The 14,615-nt window shown below is 39.8% G+C and overlaps 1 protein-coding gene across 4 annotated transcripts in view; it reads right to left on the reverse strand.

Moving 5' to 3' along the window:
* GPRIN3 (GPRIN family member 3) overlaps positions 1-14,609 on the reverse strand; it is a 75,225-nt gene extending 60,616 nt beyond the window's left edge. For 3 of the 4 annotated variants that reach the window (XM_005882617.1, XM_005882614.1, XM_005882615.1), the window contains exon 1: positions 14,400-14,609. The gene's annotated coding sequence lies outside the window, so the exon portion shown is untranslated. Of the gene's footprint in view, positions 1-14,142; positions 14,163-14,399 lie in introns of those variants that run through there. The other variant, XM_005882616.1, reaches the window with a different exon arrangement.
* Between the last annotated feature and the right edge of the window lie 6 nt (positions 14,610-14,615).

Genomic DNA, 14,615 nt, shown 5'->3' on the forward strand with positions numbered 1-14,615 from the left:
GGCATGTACCTGGGTTGCGGGCACATCCCCAGTAGGAGATGTGCAGGAGGCAGCTGATCAATGTTTCTCTCTCATTGATGTTTCTGACTCTCTATCCCTCTCCCTTCCTCTCTGTAAAAAATCAATAAAATATATATATAAAAAAATAAGACTAGTGCTTGTTTTGTCATTTTTTTTTTACTAGAATAAAAGCAATTGTTTATCGAGGAACTAAAAAAAATCAAGGCAGAAGTCATGGCTTTAAAAATAATTAGTGGATTTTCATTTTCAAAATGGACAGAGCTATGTATATTCATCCTCCTGCCAAGTTTATTCATCTCCTACCATTAGTTTATTAGAAACCAGTTTTCAGAAGGAATGTGATTCAAATGGGCCTCCTGCACATAGATTACCTTTTATTTAGCCTTCAATTTGTAACTAGGACACTTAGCTGCAAGCTATAATAAGGAATTGCTCAACTTTCATAAGTAAATGAAAGTCTATGATTAAAACATCAATCCGGAAACACTAGTTCTATAAATAGTTTCTAAGTCCAAAGTCCACAGGCTAAACACAGACCCACGCCTGGTTTTTCTTGTTATATGTGTGTATGCACATGTGTAAGTGCACGTGACTTTGTGATATGTAGTTGGTTTTTCTTTTGAGAAAGAAATATTTTTTGCTGAACATATGTGTCATCTGGATATTTTTGATAAAAAGTTTTGTTTTCAATTGCACTGCCTATACAATGATTTATAAAGTTTTAACCTAAATCGTCCTTGAACTTACCCTGTTTGTTTAAAAAATGACATCACTGAATTAGAAACTTTTGCATTTGGTTTTTAAGCAACACCATATGAAATCCAAGATAGGATAAATCAGTCTATAAAATCCTGCCTATTCCTCATATTTTGACCTAGTGTTCATAGTATTAATTTAAAATTTTTATTTATTGATTTATTTTGAGAGCAAGCAAGAGTGAAAGCAAGAGAGAGAAAGAGAGAGAGAGAGAAACATCGATTTGTTGTTCCACTTATTTATGCATTCATTGGTTGATTCTTGTATGTGCACTGACTGGGGATCAAACCCACAACCGTGGTGTATAGGGTCTATGCTCTAACCTACTCGGCCAGGGCTTCATAGCACTAATTTTAATAATATTGTAGTATAGTACAATGGTGAAGCGTGTGGCCTTTGAAGTTGGCCGACTCTGAATTTGCACAGCTTAGACAATTACTATGTTTGGGACGTTGGCCAACTTATTTAATGTGCTTCTTAATCTCTAATATGGGGAAAATAATAACACAAACCACATAGATTTGTTAACTGGGACATGGCTTGTTTTAGAATGAAGCCATTGGAAGAGAAGTCTAAAGAATGAAGTTTTTGAAAGTGGAGATCATTAACTCTGTAGATCTACAGTCTCTCCATTACCCATTTCCTTACAATGGAAAGCAGATGGATTAAGAGAAATGTATTCGAGTTCTCTCATGCCCTAGAACCCGGATGGCAAAGTACCATGATTGGCTCCTTTATTTCTTGTTCCCCCTTTACCCGACTCTACTTCCTCTTTCTCCACGTGTTTGGTTGTCATTTGTTCATTTCTACTCATCATCATTAGCTCTGTTATTTCCTCATATTTCCCCTGTGCTGCTACCTTCTGGGCAGCAAGGCAAGGAAGTTCACCTCTGAGTTGGAATAAATACACGGATGCAGTCATTCCAGAGACATGGATTATCACTTGAACTCCGAGGGCCCTAACCCTGGAGAGGAAGACTAGGAAAAAGTGATGAGAACCACCTTAGAAAAGATAGCATGAGGGCTTGGAATATTTCTCTGAGCAGCTATGAAAACAGCTGGGTATTTTCAGTACTTTGAAATGGGTACATTACTCAATAATGATCTGATTCAAGATTATCTCTCAAGGTTGGAGGTGATCCCTGAGAACCTAAGCAATAATCTAAAAGTAGCCTTTAAACCATCTTCAAATACACTAGTGTGTCACAAACCATATATGAGCAATGATAAAGTACCAATGACAAGTGATTTATTAAGAGTAATTTAGAGCAGCTTCTCTATCGATTATGCTAATCTTGATCATAAAGTAATTTCTATAATAACGTTACCCTCATTCACCTCACTTGCACTGGTAGATGTTTTCCTTGAATAGAAAAAGGAGGAGGGGCAGGATTGGGGGGATGAGGGGACATTGGGGGGATAAGGACACATATGTAATATCTTATTCAATAAAGGGGAAAAAAAGAAAAAATATATAAAAAAAATCTGGTACCATTACAAAGAAATAAAAAAGAAAGAAAGAAAAAGGAGGAGGGATGAAGTTACACTGAGGATCTGGTATACACCTGGGGTGGAAATTTCTTATAGTAAATAGATCAACCCATCAGCAGAAATTTAGAAGACTTTTTAATCTGAAATCTGCCCCGTCTTGGTCATTTTTACTACCCTCTGTTTCTTAGTTGTTTTTAGCAGAATAAAGTAGAAAATACATGTTTCCATGTTTTTATTTCAATGACACTAAGGAAGTGTAGTGTGGGAAAGGCTCCTCTCATTTTCAAGGTGGCCTGGCTGAGAAGGAAGGAACCCAGGTGTGGCGAGCAGGTGGTGAAGCTGTGAAGAGAAACTGAAATTACGCTGAACTGCTCGAGCCTACAGGAAGGAAGAGAAAGGTACAGGGGTGCCTGGTTGGGACGGAGAGAGGAGTCTGGTGCTTAGGCTGCCAGGGGAATTCCCAAGGATTCAGTAAAGGAGCCCACTCCATCACTCCATACTGTGCCGTATTTATTCATAAGTACACCTAGTACTGTGTCTGGGAATTACTGGAGAGTTCAGACTCTCAAATAATTTTTTTTGAACTTTAAGTCCCTGGCACATAGTACAGGGTCTAAACATATACAGGGTGGGGCAAAAGTAGGTTTACAGTTGTTCATCTGAAAAATAATACAACAATCTATACTAATAAAAGGGTAATATGTTAATTAAACCTGATAGATCAGACATCTTCCTGATGTCCTTGACAAAGCCGCTGCGGCTTCGAGGGCCGAGGAGGGCCAGCAGCGGGCCTAAGCTGTCAGTAGGACATCCCCTGAGGGCTCCTGGACTGTGAGGGGGGCAGGCTGGGCTGAGGGACCCCCCTCCTCCAGTGCATGAATTTTTGTGCACCGGGCCTCTAGTTAATAAATAATAATGCAAGAGTAAACTCTGTGTTTTGTGTATTCACAACTGTGAGCCTACTTTTGCCCACCCCTGTATAGCAAGTACTCAAAGTACAAATTTAGTCAATGGTCCAAGCACGCATCTTCCCTAAATCAGGGCCTTCTGCCAACCACCTTTCACATTCTCTACTTCATCTCCTAAATAAATGTCTACTTCCATTTTGAGGAATGCTCTTCCTTGATTTGCAAAGCAGAAGTACTGATGTCCTCTCAATCCAGCTCAGGTTGTTAACTTTTATCATCCCTTCACGAGACTTATACTCACCCCTCACAAAAGCCACAAACCCCAGAGGGACGATCTTTTAGAAACCCACCATCACAATTCTAAACATCAGAATAACCCCCAGGGGAACAGGGGAACAGTGTCTTCATAAGAGAGCATGAAAGTTTCAGTGTAACTAAATGCATGTTATTTAAAATCACTAAAAACTTAATCAATAAAGAAATAAAAAAAAGATCATTATTGTATAAACTTAAAACTAGGAAAAGCTGTGAATATTAATACCTCTGGCATAGTGCTAGTTATCCTCCTTAAAAAACGATTTTTCCCATCCGGCTCAGTGGTTAAGCATCAACCTATGAACCATGAGGTCACTGGTTCTATTCCTGGTCAGGGCACATGCCCAGGTAGCAGGCTCAATCTCCAGTAGGGGGCGTGCAGGAGGCAGCGGAGCATGATTCTCTCATCATTAATGTTTCTATCTCTCTCTCCCTCTCCCATCCTCTCTCTGAAAATCAATAAAGACATATTTTAAAAAAATAAAATCACTAAGAAAAAAACTTTGCTTTATCCCTAAAGAACTTTTTAACACTTGTAGTGTTTTATATATTATCAATCCATTTCAGGTGATGTGACTTGACTTAAAGACCTGGACATCCTACCTAGGGAAACGCGCTCTCTCTGAAGGAGGTATCGTTGCTGACGGAGCACTGTGTCCTCGGTAGGCCTCCGCTGACACTGTTCTCAGTACTGTCTTTTTGGAGTGAAGCTGCTGACGCAGCGACACCTTAGGATTAATAATTAGATGTGAGGATGTTTTTAGAAGTAAAGTAGGCGGTACGATGTGGGGGTGGTGTGCAGCGAAGGGTGCATGAAAAGGAAAGTGGCAGCAGAAGTTGAGAAGGAAGGAGAGATTTCAGAGCGCTATTAAGACTTTTCTCTACTTTAGAGATCTGCCTGAGTTTTCCATCTTGTTCTCTCAGAAGGGCACCTGCCTTGATTTACAACATGCGTAACTCGGCCCTGACCCAGCCACCTCATTTTTGGCCGTTTGAACCGTTCCACACAATAGACCGGACTGTGGGGCGCAGGGATCTGATGAGCTTCAGTGATGGGTTGAAAGCACAGCCAACTGCCCTCGTTAGATGTGCATTTCTCAGCTGTACGGACACAGCCACAAACTGGGATGCGAATCAATACTACTTCTGGCAGGTTTGTCTCAGCTGCCAGGCCTATCAAATAGCATGCACCATTATGTGGAAGACTGAGGTATGCTTTGGGTTCTCAGGAGGCTATTGCAAGTTTGATGTACTAGTATACCTAAAGAGTTGTACATAAAATAAAGACACAGTGCACTTAAAAATTTATAAAACAACAACAAATTCATAAAGTAATTCAATGTAAAATTGTAGTCATTGGTCAAATTAAAGAATAAATAATTATTGTTAAAACCGTTCTGCCTTTATTTATTTTATTTTTTGGCCACATGTAAGCAAGCATGCAAACAAACAAAACATTCCACCATTCTCTTACAAATAGACCAGGTCAACTCAGTTTGTATTCACTTAACCTTTCACAGAATCTAAATTATTTTGATGGTGGAAATTTTTAGACTCTTACCATACTTTATGGGAGTCAACTACATTCAGTACAATGATCTCTCTACTTTGTACAGTAAGATCAAGTTCATGAACACAGAGCATTGTAGAGCTCAATGGAACTGAGAAAGCATCTAGCCCTGATTCATGAACTCAATACCTATGGGTTCTAGGTAGCTAACACAAGGAAGTGAAGCGGTTGGGTACAAGTGACTTATATGAAGCCTCAGTGTCAGAGAGACAGTAGGGAGTAGTGGAGACTGTAGTGTAACAAAGAGGTAGCACACACTGTTATTCATCTCCGGCCTAAAGAATATGGGTTGGTGTTTCATTTCTTTTAATAATAGATATTCTGATTTTTAACTATTGGCTTAATTAAAAATAAATATCTGCAGGCCAAACAAACCATGATCTTCCTGCTGGGCTTATAGACTGCCAGTTTCCAATTTCTGATCTCATACCTACATCCTCAAACTTGAGGTCCTGGCAGGTTAAGTAAAGTGCACCAGGTCTCTGAGATGCTCATGGCAAAGCCTTCCTCTGCTCTGAGAATATATATATGTAGGCAAGAAATCATCCCCAATGTGAAAGGAGGTTGCACAGGCATTTTTCACTCCCTTAATCAGAGTTTAGCCCCTGACCTGACATTGATAGATTTCTGTTCTCTGACTGCTTTCATAATATGTTCAACATGAAAACAAGACCAATCCTCCACACCCATTTGTCATAAGCAATTTTCACTCATTCAAGGATGCAGGGAAAATGTACATGCATTTACTAACCTCCACTCTGATTAAAATTCTTACTAGCATAAAAATTCTAGTTGCTACATTTTTACCTGCATTTTTTTCAGGAGAAGTAATTTATAGGATTTAAAGAAAGGCATGCTTAGGGAACAATATAAGTATAAATTAAAAATTCATACTGTATATAAAACAGTAGTTGGAAACAGCTTGTAAGAATCTCAGAAGGTTTACTGAAATAATTGAGCTTTAAACCATGTTTGGAGCGGTTTGAGAAAGTAGGGTAAAGAAATGAGCATTCTGGAATGACACAGTGGCAAAGGCAAAGACCAAAGTCAACAAAGTGAAACCCTCAATGAATCAAATGTCCTTTGCATTTTTGAACAACAGCACATTTTTTTACAAAGTGTATCATAAGAAAGCACATTCATATCAGAGTAAAAAATAATAAAAATAATAAAAATTCCTATATTACATTCAGCAGCCCTGTCCTACACAGACATAATTCAGAATAAAAACCCGGAGGCAGTGCAAAATTCTGAACCCTGATGATATCTGCCATATTATACTTATTAAGGCAGACACATAGGCACAGGCTATTACATTTTAGAAAAATTGATGACACGAATTGAAACAAAAAAGATGCTCTGATTACTCAGAAAATATAGTGAACACAAACACTGAACTCCCTCAAGAATTTTATTTACCCAAAGTTGTGCATTATAAAGAAAGAAAAGAGTGTCTCATAGATATAGTAATGGTTGTTTTAATTTTAGGCTATTTAAAAATCAAATCCTGAAAAAAACAATCAAGAATCTACCCACAGAAAACATCTTGATGATTCCCCCTCAACTTTGCTGAACCATTTGTAATTCAGGCTTTAAAAAAAAAAAAGATTCTCTGCAACTCCTTTCCCCCAGAAATCAGTAGATGCAAATGTGATTTTTTAAGGAGTTCGGAGCACTCTGTCCAGCTGTCCACTGAATTAGCAATGACATTGAGGTCCCTGGAGGCTCCTGTGACTATAGATTTTTACTGTCTCACCTTGAGGTTTTTTGTTTTTTTTTGTCAGGGTTTGCTTGGTTCTGCAAGTGTCACAGGCCGTGATTACTTACTAAAGCAATCTTCCTAGGGGAGACTTGGGTAGTCACTGGGTTTAGGATCCAAGAATTACCATTTTAAAATGGAATCTGGCGTGTAAAGCCGAGAAAGTTCTTTGCCTCAGATCACACAGCTGATCCCCACAGTTTTTCTGCCACATCAGACCCTGGGGACAGAGATCACTGCGTTGTCATTTAGAAAGACGCACTGCACTTACTCTCAGTTTTGGAAGAAGGGCTGCATGAACATTTTTATTTCCTTCCCCCATCACTCACGAGATGCTCCACCTCTCTGCAGGCCCTGCTCTTCCTCCCCTGAGCTGATAATCAGCTAAGAGGTCTGGATTTTAGCCCCAGCTCTAACGGTTATTTAGGACAAGTTAATTAACGTGCCTGGGACTCATCTGTTACCTTTTTATTCCCTTGTAAATAAAGGCAGGACTAAACAGTGATATCCACACCTGACTACTGCAATGCTTTTGGAATCATTGCAAAATATAGATTTTTTAAAGCTCCACTTTCCAGATTTGGACTTAGATTTAATAGGTCATAACATTTAACCTTCCAGCGAAGGTCATAGCATTTAAGCTTCCAGCGAAGGTCAGTTATTATTGCTTGGCAATAATAATTCAGGCCCCAAATTATGCTGGTAGCTTCAAAATAAAACCAACAATCTAATTACAGACATAGAAAAGCTAGAAAGCTGATACTGTGTTGCCAACTTCAATACACCTGGCTACAAAGCTCTGAGAAAAATTTCCTCACTGGCATTCAAGACAGCAAGTAATCTAAATTGTAAAGCATTTGCATTTTCCCCATGAAATTTAATAAATGTCTTTTCAATTCAAATGCCGTCTCAAGATGTTTTTATTATTTTAGTCTTGATTCTTATGCAAAAAAGTTAGATTATCACTAAAATCCAAACATTCAGATGTGGAGAAGGAAGATGAAAGACGAGTCTAGGACATCTTCATAAAAAAGTGAATTTCCATATTTGACTGCACTCCAAATCAACTAATTTAAGCATATGAGTTTCTATTTTAACTGGCACTGTTTTTCAGTAAAGGTATAGCTTTATTTAAAAGGATAGAAATATCATAACATTTTATTTCATAGGAGAGACAGAAGCACTGAAAGATGCTCAACAAAGGTTTTCAAAAACACAGGTAAAGCCTTTCTTTTCTGATTTGGTCTCCTCAAAATATCTATTAGGCTACAGCAAAACACTGATGTTAATCTCTAAAAATGCATGCACACTTATTTAAATACACATGTCGCTCGATTTAAGATGGGGTTATGTTCAGATAAACCCACAGTAAGCTGAAAATATCACAAGTTGAAAATGCATTTAATATACCTTACCATGAGACATCATAGCTTAGCCCAGCCTACCTTCAACATGCTCAGAACACTTACATTAGCTTACAGTTGGGCAAAATCCTCTAACACAGTGGTTCTCAACCTTCCTAATGCTTCGACCCTTTAATACAGTTCCTCATGTTGTGGTGACCCCCAACCATAAAATTATTTTCGTTGCTACTTCATAACTGTAATTTTGCTACTGTTATGAATCATAATGTAAATATCTGATATGCAGGATGTATTTAGGCGACCCCTGTGAAAGGGTCCTTTGACCGCCAAAGGGGTCGTGACCCACAGGCTGAGAACCGCTGATACATAATGAATCCACTGTAGAGAATCCGTAGTTTACCCTTGTGATCTGGGAGCTGAGCTCACTGCCACTGCCCAGCATCTTGAGAGAGCATCAAACTGTGCAATAGGTGTCGAAGAAATGATCAAAATTCGAAGTATGGTTTCTACTGAATGCGTCTGGCTTTTGCACCATCGTAAAGTAGAAAAATCATAAGTCAAATCATTGAAAGTTGGGACCGTTTGTCCTTAACTAAAATGATGGACAAGTACCACAAACAACCCAAAAGAGAAAATTCAACAGAATCTGGGGTTTCTTTTGTTATTATGGGTACGAATGGTCTAGTTCATCTTAAGAAGGCAGTGAGTGCCTAGCACTGGGCTTTGCACCTGAGAGACACTCAAAAAAGGAGATTCCATCAACAAATTGACAAATGACAAATGCTGGCGAGGATGTGGAGAAAAAGGAACCCTTGTGCACTGCTGGTGGGAATGCAGACTGGTGCAGCCACTGTGGAGAACAGTATGGAGTTTCCTCAAAAAACTAAAAATGGAATGCCCATTTGACCCAATAATCCCACTTCTAGGAATATATCCCAAGAAACTAGAAACACCAATCAGAAAGGATATATGCACCCCTATGTTCATAGCAGCACAATTTACAATAGCTAAGATTTGGAAACAGCCTAAGTGCCCATCAGCAGATGAATGGATTAAAAAACTTTGGTTCATCTACACAATGGAATACTATGCTGCTGTAAAAAGGAAGGAACTCCTACCATTTGCAACAGCATGGGTGGGCCTGGAGGGTATTATGCTAAGTGAAATAAGCCAGTCGGAGAAAGATAAATATCACTCTTTTGTGGAATATAATGAACAACATAAACTGATGAACAAAAATAGATCCAGAGACAGAGAAGCATCGAATAGACCATCCAACTTCAGAGGGAAGCAGGGGAAAATGGGGGGAAGAGATCAACCAAAGGACTTGTATGCATGCATATAAGCATAACCCATGGACACAGACAGTAGGGGGTTGGGGGTGGGAACAGCCAGGGAGAGGTCAATGGGGGAAAAAGGAGGCATATGTAATACTTTAAACAATAAAGAATTTAAATTAAAAAAAAGAAAAGCATGCTCAGATGAATTGCAAAAAAAAAAATATTAACTTTTGTTTAAAAACATGGTTCAAACCTTAAGGTTTAAAATTTTAAAAAATGGCTTTCACAAAAAAAAGGAGACTTGTTGAAGGATTCGCTCAGTGTAAAACTCAATCACCCTTGTCCCCTGTGCTAAAGATTGTACTTGTGTTCTAAGAAATGAACTAATCATGCTACAATATGGTGCATCGCGTAATTTCAATAGTTCAACCATTAAATTCAGTTGAAACAGGCCAAGCCTGGAAATTATTGTGAAAGAAATAAAAAGATGGCAGGAAATGACAGATTTATGATGGTATGGCCATTCTGTCCAGATTTTCTTAGAGTAGATGTATTAGGAAAAGAAATCTTAGATATAAAATAAATAGCAACTCTTGAGTAATATTTTAGTCTGAATAAAAATTCTGCTGCAATACTCTCCCCATAATTTGATATTCATTTTTTATTTTCTAAATGATTTTTAAAAAAATTTTAGAGAGAGACATTGATTTGTTGTTACACTTATTTATGCATTCATTGCTTGATTCTTCTATGTGCCCTGACCAGAAATCGAACCTGCAATGTTGTTGTATCCAGACAACTCTCTAACCAACTGAACTACCTGGCCATGGCCCTAGATGATTCTTAAACAAGCCTCACATTATGCCACCTCATTCTTTACTTCCTTCTTCTATATCATCAACTCTTCCTCACTGCCCACCCAGATCTGTCCATCTTCTATAAACTAGCTCAAGTTCTACCTCCTCCTTGAAGCTCTGTAGACTAATTCAGTCCCCAAGGTTCTCAGTCTCTAACTTTACTGCCATGAATCTACTGGTAAGTCATAATGTCTTGCCTTTCTCCTGACAATTCTACTATTCAGAATTTGGTATAAATGCTTATGTATCCAATCTTCTAGTTGACTCTTGGGGTCTTGCAAACTGGAAGCATCTGTTTTTTAATTCACTGAAAGCAGTAGCTTTTAGATTTTTTTGGAACATGATGCATAATAAGATATACATTTTTGCATCATGGTCTAGTGTGTTCATACATATAAATATATATTTAATTTAAACGTTCAATGAACTTTATCCTTCTATTCTGTTTTACTTTATTTTTTAAAACCTTTTTTTATTTTTTATATATTTTTTAATTGATTTTTTACAGAGAGGAAAGGAGAGAGATAGAGAGTCAGAAACATCGATGAGAGAGAAACATCGATCAGCTGCCTCCTGCACATCTCCCACTGGGGACGTGCCCGCAACCTAGGTACATGCCCTTGACCGGAATCGAACCTGGGACCTTTCAGTCCGCAGGCCGACGCTCTATTCACTGAGCCAAACCGGTTTCGGCTACTTTATGTTTTGAAAATAAAATGCTATCATACACAGTAAACTGACTTCACAATGGGTTGTGACTACTTCTAGAAGGGCACTTATTGATTACTATGGGAGCACTGTATATGTTTCCCTCACTTAAAAAAAATAACTTTAAATTGCATGTGGCCTTTGGGCTTTCTTTTGCCTGTGTTCCCAAGTTACATTTTTGTTCATTCAGTTTCTCTTTTGGAATCATTTGGGACAGTGAAATGCTTGGAACATACAATACTTTTTTATTCTTTTGTCCTGAGCACTGTTGTTATAAAAATAAGATTCCCTGGATTTCTATAAAACTCACTTCTATAAAAATCAAAGCTCCATTCTCTCATTCTTTTTCATTTTCACAGTATGCCAAGTAGGTAGTAGACATTTTATAGATGAAGAAATTGAGGCAGAGAAAATTGTGATTTTCTTAAGGACACATCTCCCTTTTAATCAGACTTTTATAAATTAAGGTAAATATAGTTTCTAGATATTTGAAGCATATAAACTTGGGTAACGTGAACAACAGAGAGCCTTGATATGAATGCATTTACCTGGCTTCTCCAGATCAAATGATGGACTGAACAGATGAGTTAGCGGCTCTTCTGGACTTCACCCTGAAGATGATGTGCTCCCTTCTCTATCTGCATCTTCCCGTCTTTACCTTCTCACAGCTTTTCAACTACCTAGAGAAGCGGTTCTCAACCTGTGGGTCGCGACCCCTTTGGTGGTCGAACGACCCTTTCACAGGGGTCACCTAAGACCATCCTGCATATCAGATATTTACATTATGATTCATAACAGTAGCAATATTACAGTTATGAAGTAGCAATGAAAATAATTTTATGGTTGGGTCACAACATGAGGAACTATATTTAAAGGGCCAGAAGGTTGAGAACCACTGACCTAGAGCTACCTGTGCTTCCTGGGGGTCTGCATATTGGGTCACTGTACCAGGACTGCCCTTCTTCCTCCTCTTTACCAGACGAGTTCCTCTTATTCTTCAGGTCCTTGGGAACTGTCCTTGTCCTCTCCACCTCCACAACCTGCTCTCAAGCACCCTGTGCTCGCCTTGACATAGCACTTAACTCGCTTTACCCCCTCTCTCCCAAGGCTTGCTGGCTGAGACTGTGTCTCGTTCACTCTTCAATCCCACAATTCAGGACCCTGTTTAGTTCAGGAGAAATGTACGCTGAATGCATGACTGAATCAATGAATGAGCATATAAAGGGTAGAAACAGCGGCCACTGAACGAGCTCAAGTGTGAGCTGGGACTGGAATTGCATGTCTGGACTCTCTGAGGCCAATCTTTTTATGACTTTGTGATTCCATGAACGATATTCCCGATAAGCTGCAGTTTTTATGACTGAAAATCCATACAGTGAAGGAAAGCTGTATCTAATATATTCTTTCATGTATATTTGAGGCACAATCAAAGAAATGTTGCAGGGACAAATAATTAAGTGTAATGGGTAAGTATATTGAGGCAATGAAAAAATACCCAAGTTTTAAAAACAGCGAGTTGGAACCCACCTGACCTCCGGCACAGATTGATCTGATTCATATCTTGCTTCAATCCTCCACTTCAATCCTCCATAGGAGGCTATGCACCTCGCATTTCTGTCCTTGTCATTTTCATGAAAGGCTAGTTAGTGATTAGGTAAAGCCTCACCGCACCACAACACACTCTACATGGGTCTCTACGACTTCCTCCGCAATGTTTCCAAAATAAATTCCAATGAAATAACATCTAGACTTGCAATGGCACTTACTACTTATTTTTCCGTTTATGAATCAACAACCTATTCCCCCTACTAAAAACCCACAAACCCTGAAAAAAATATTCTTCATGATTCTACTTCAAAAGAACATTCTATAATACAAACTATTGCCATTCGCAGATAGCAACAGAAAATATTTTTTGCCTGTATGCTGTGACTCATGAATCTTTATTCCCACAGTTGTTACTCAGGGCAGGCCAATGGTGAACACAATGGGAAAGAAACAATAGTTTATAACTGGAAAATAAGCACATTGGGAGAAGTACACTCAAATCATTATCACAGTAAAATATGCAGCAGCACCAACAAGAGCAAACAAAAGCCCACGTAAGAGATGTGTAAATATTTCATGAAGCTAAGCCTTAATCAACTCTCTCTCTCCAAATCTTGCTGGTGTTGTAAACACTTCAGTTACTTCCAGTCCCACCATGACCCAGATTCCTTGCAAAAACAAAATGCAAACATGGACCAATGGGTCTTTAATGTCTTGTGAAAAATTTTCAGATGGACCATATCCAAGGTATTGATTTAATACAAAGAAAGAGATGCCTTGATAAATGGTGGTTGCTTCTAGGTGACTCTCAGAGCTTTGGTTCTCCCCTCCTCCTCCAAACCCTTGCCCTTTCCCCACCGCCTCTGCTGCTTGCTGGACATTCACATCATCTTAACCTTGAACTGCCTACGTTCGGAGCAGAGATTTCTCCGAGTGCCCCTCCAGAAGGCCCATTAAACCTGCCAGGGACTTGCTGCCTTCCCACCACCCCAAATTCACTTTGCAGTGTCTAAGTACCCTCTTTCCCCGCTCCCCTTTCACTGCCCATTATTGAGTCTGAAATTTGCCTGTATCTTTCAGATTTGCCTGGATAACATGAAGATGTGTTGTGTGTACTGTTGACAGTTGTTCTTTAGCTCTTTTCTAAAATCCATCTCCAAAGAGCCATTTATAGCCTCTAGTCTCTACCCTGATTTAATCTGGTTCCAAAGTTCACCTCTAGACACTGAACAGGTCTCTACAGTGATTTCCCTTTATCAACCTCTGCCCGCCCTTCTTCTTCTCTCTCAGCCTATCTCAAGAAAGACAATATATATGTAAAGGTGTCTGTATACACACACATAAACGCATATATTTTATGTACAACAACAGTGTTTTGACCTTAAAGAGAATAAGCACAGGAAAATAAGAAACATGCCAGTGTAGTATTCACACACACACACACACACACACACACACACACACACACCCCACACCTACCTATTGGGATATTCACAGTGTGCAGACCCATTGCTTATAAATCCCCTCTCCCAAGAACAAGAACTGCAGCGTCTTTTCCCATTTACCTTCAGAGACAGAGCCTAAGGGAGCAATGACCTTGCAGAGAAATTCATCACCTGGGAGAAAGACAGACCCTCCCGGAGCGCAGAATGGGATGGGGACGAGAGCAACAGGCAAAAGATCACCAGGGCAATGTGGGCCCGGATCAATCCCCCATCAGTGCCAAGCACACCTCCGCTCCGGTCCCCCGGGGTTGGGCACTGGGCAGAGGGGGTGCAGGGTGGGGGGCGTCTTCTCCCGCGGCCCGGGGTCGGTCGTCTACCTGCCTCTCGCCTGGCTCTTCTCAGCGCGGCTGGCCCACTGCCTCGGCTGTGGTGGGGGCTCCCGTCGCATATCCCAAGCAGCGGCTCTCGGCGCCACGGGGATGGCTCCCGTGTGCTCGGAGCGGCGGTGCTTCTGAGACCTGTTCCGGGAGCGGAGCGAGCAGGGTGCTTGCAGGAACTGAAATTACTATGCAAAGAGCAGAGGCGGCGGGAAG

This window comes from Myotis brandtii, unplaced genomic scaffold, assembly GCF_000412655.1.
Source record: "Myotis brandtii unplaced genomic scaffold, ASM41265v1 scaffold730, whole genome shotgun sequence".
Lineage (NCBI taxonomy): Eukaryota > Metazoa > Chordata > Mammalia > Chiroptera > Vespertilionidae > Myotis > Myotis brandtii.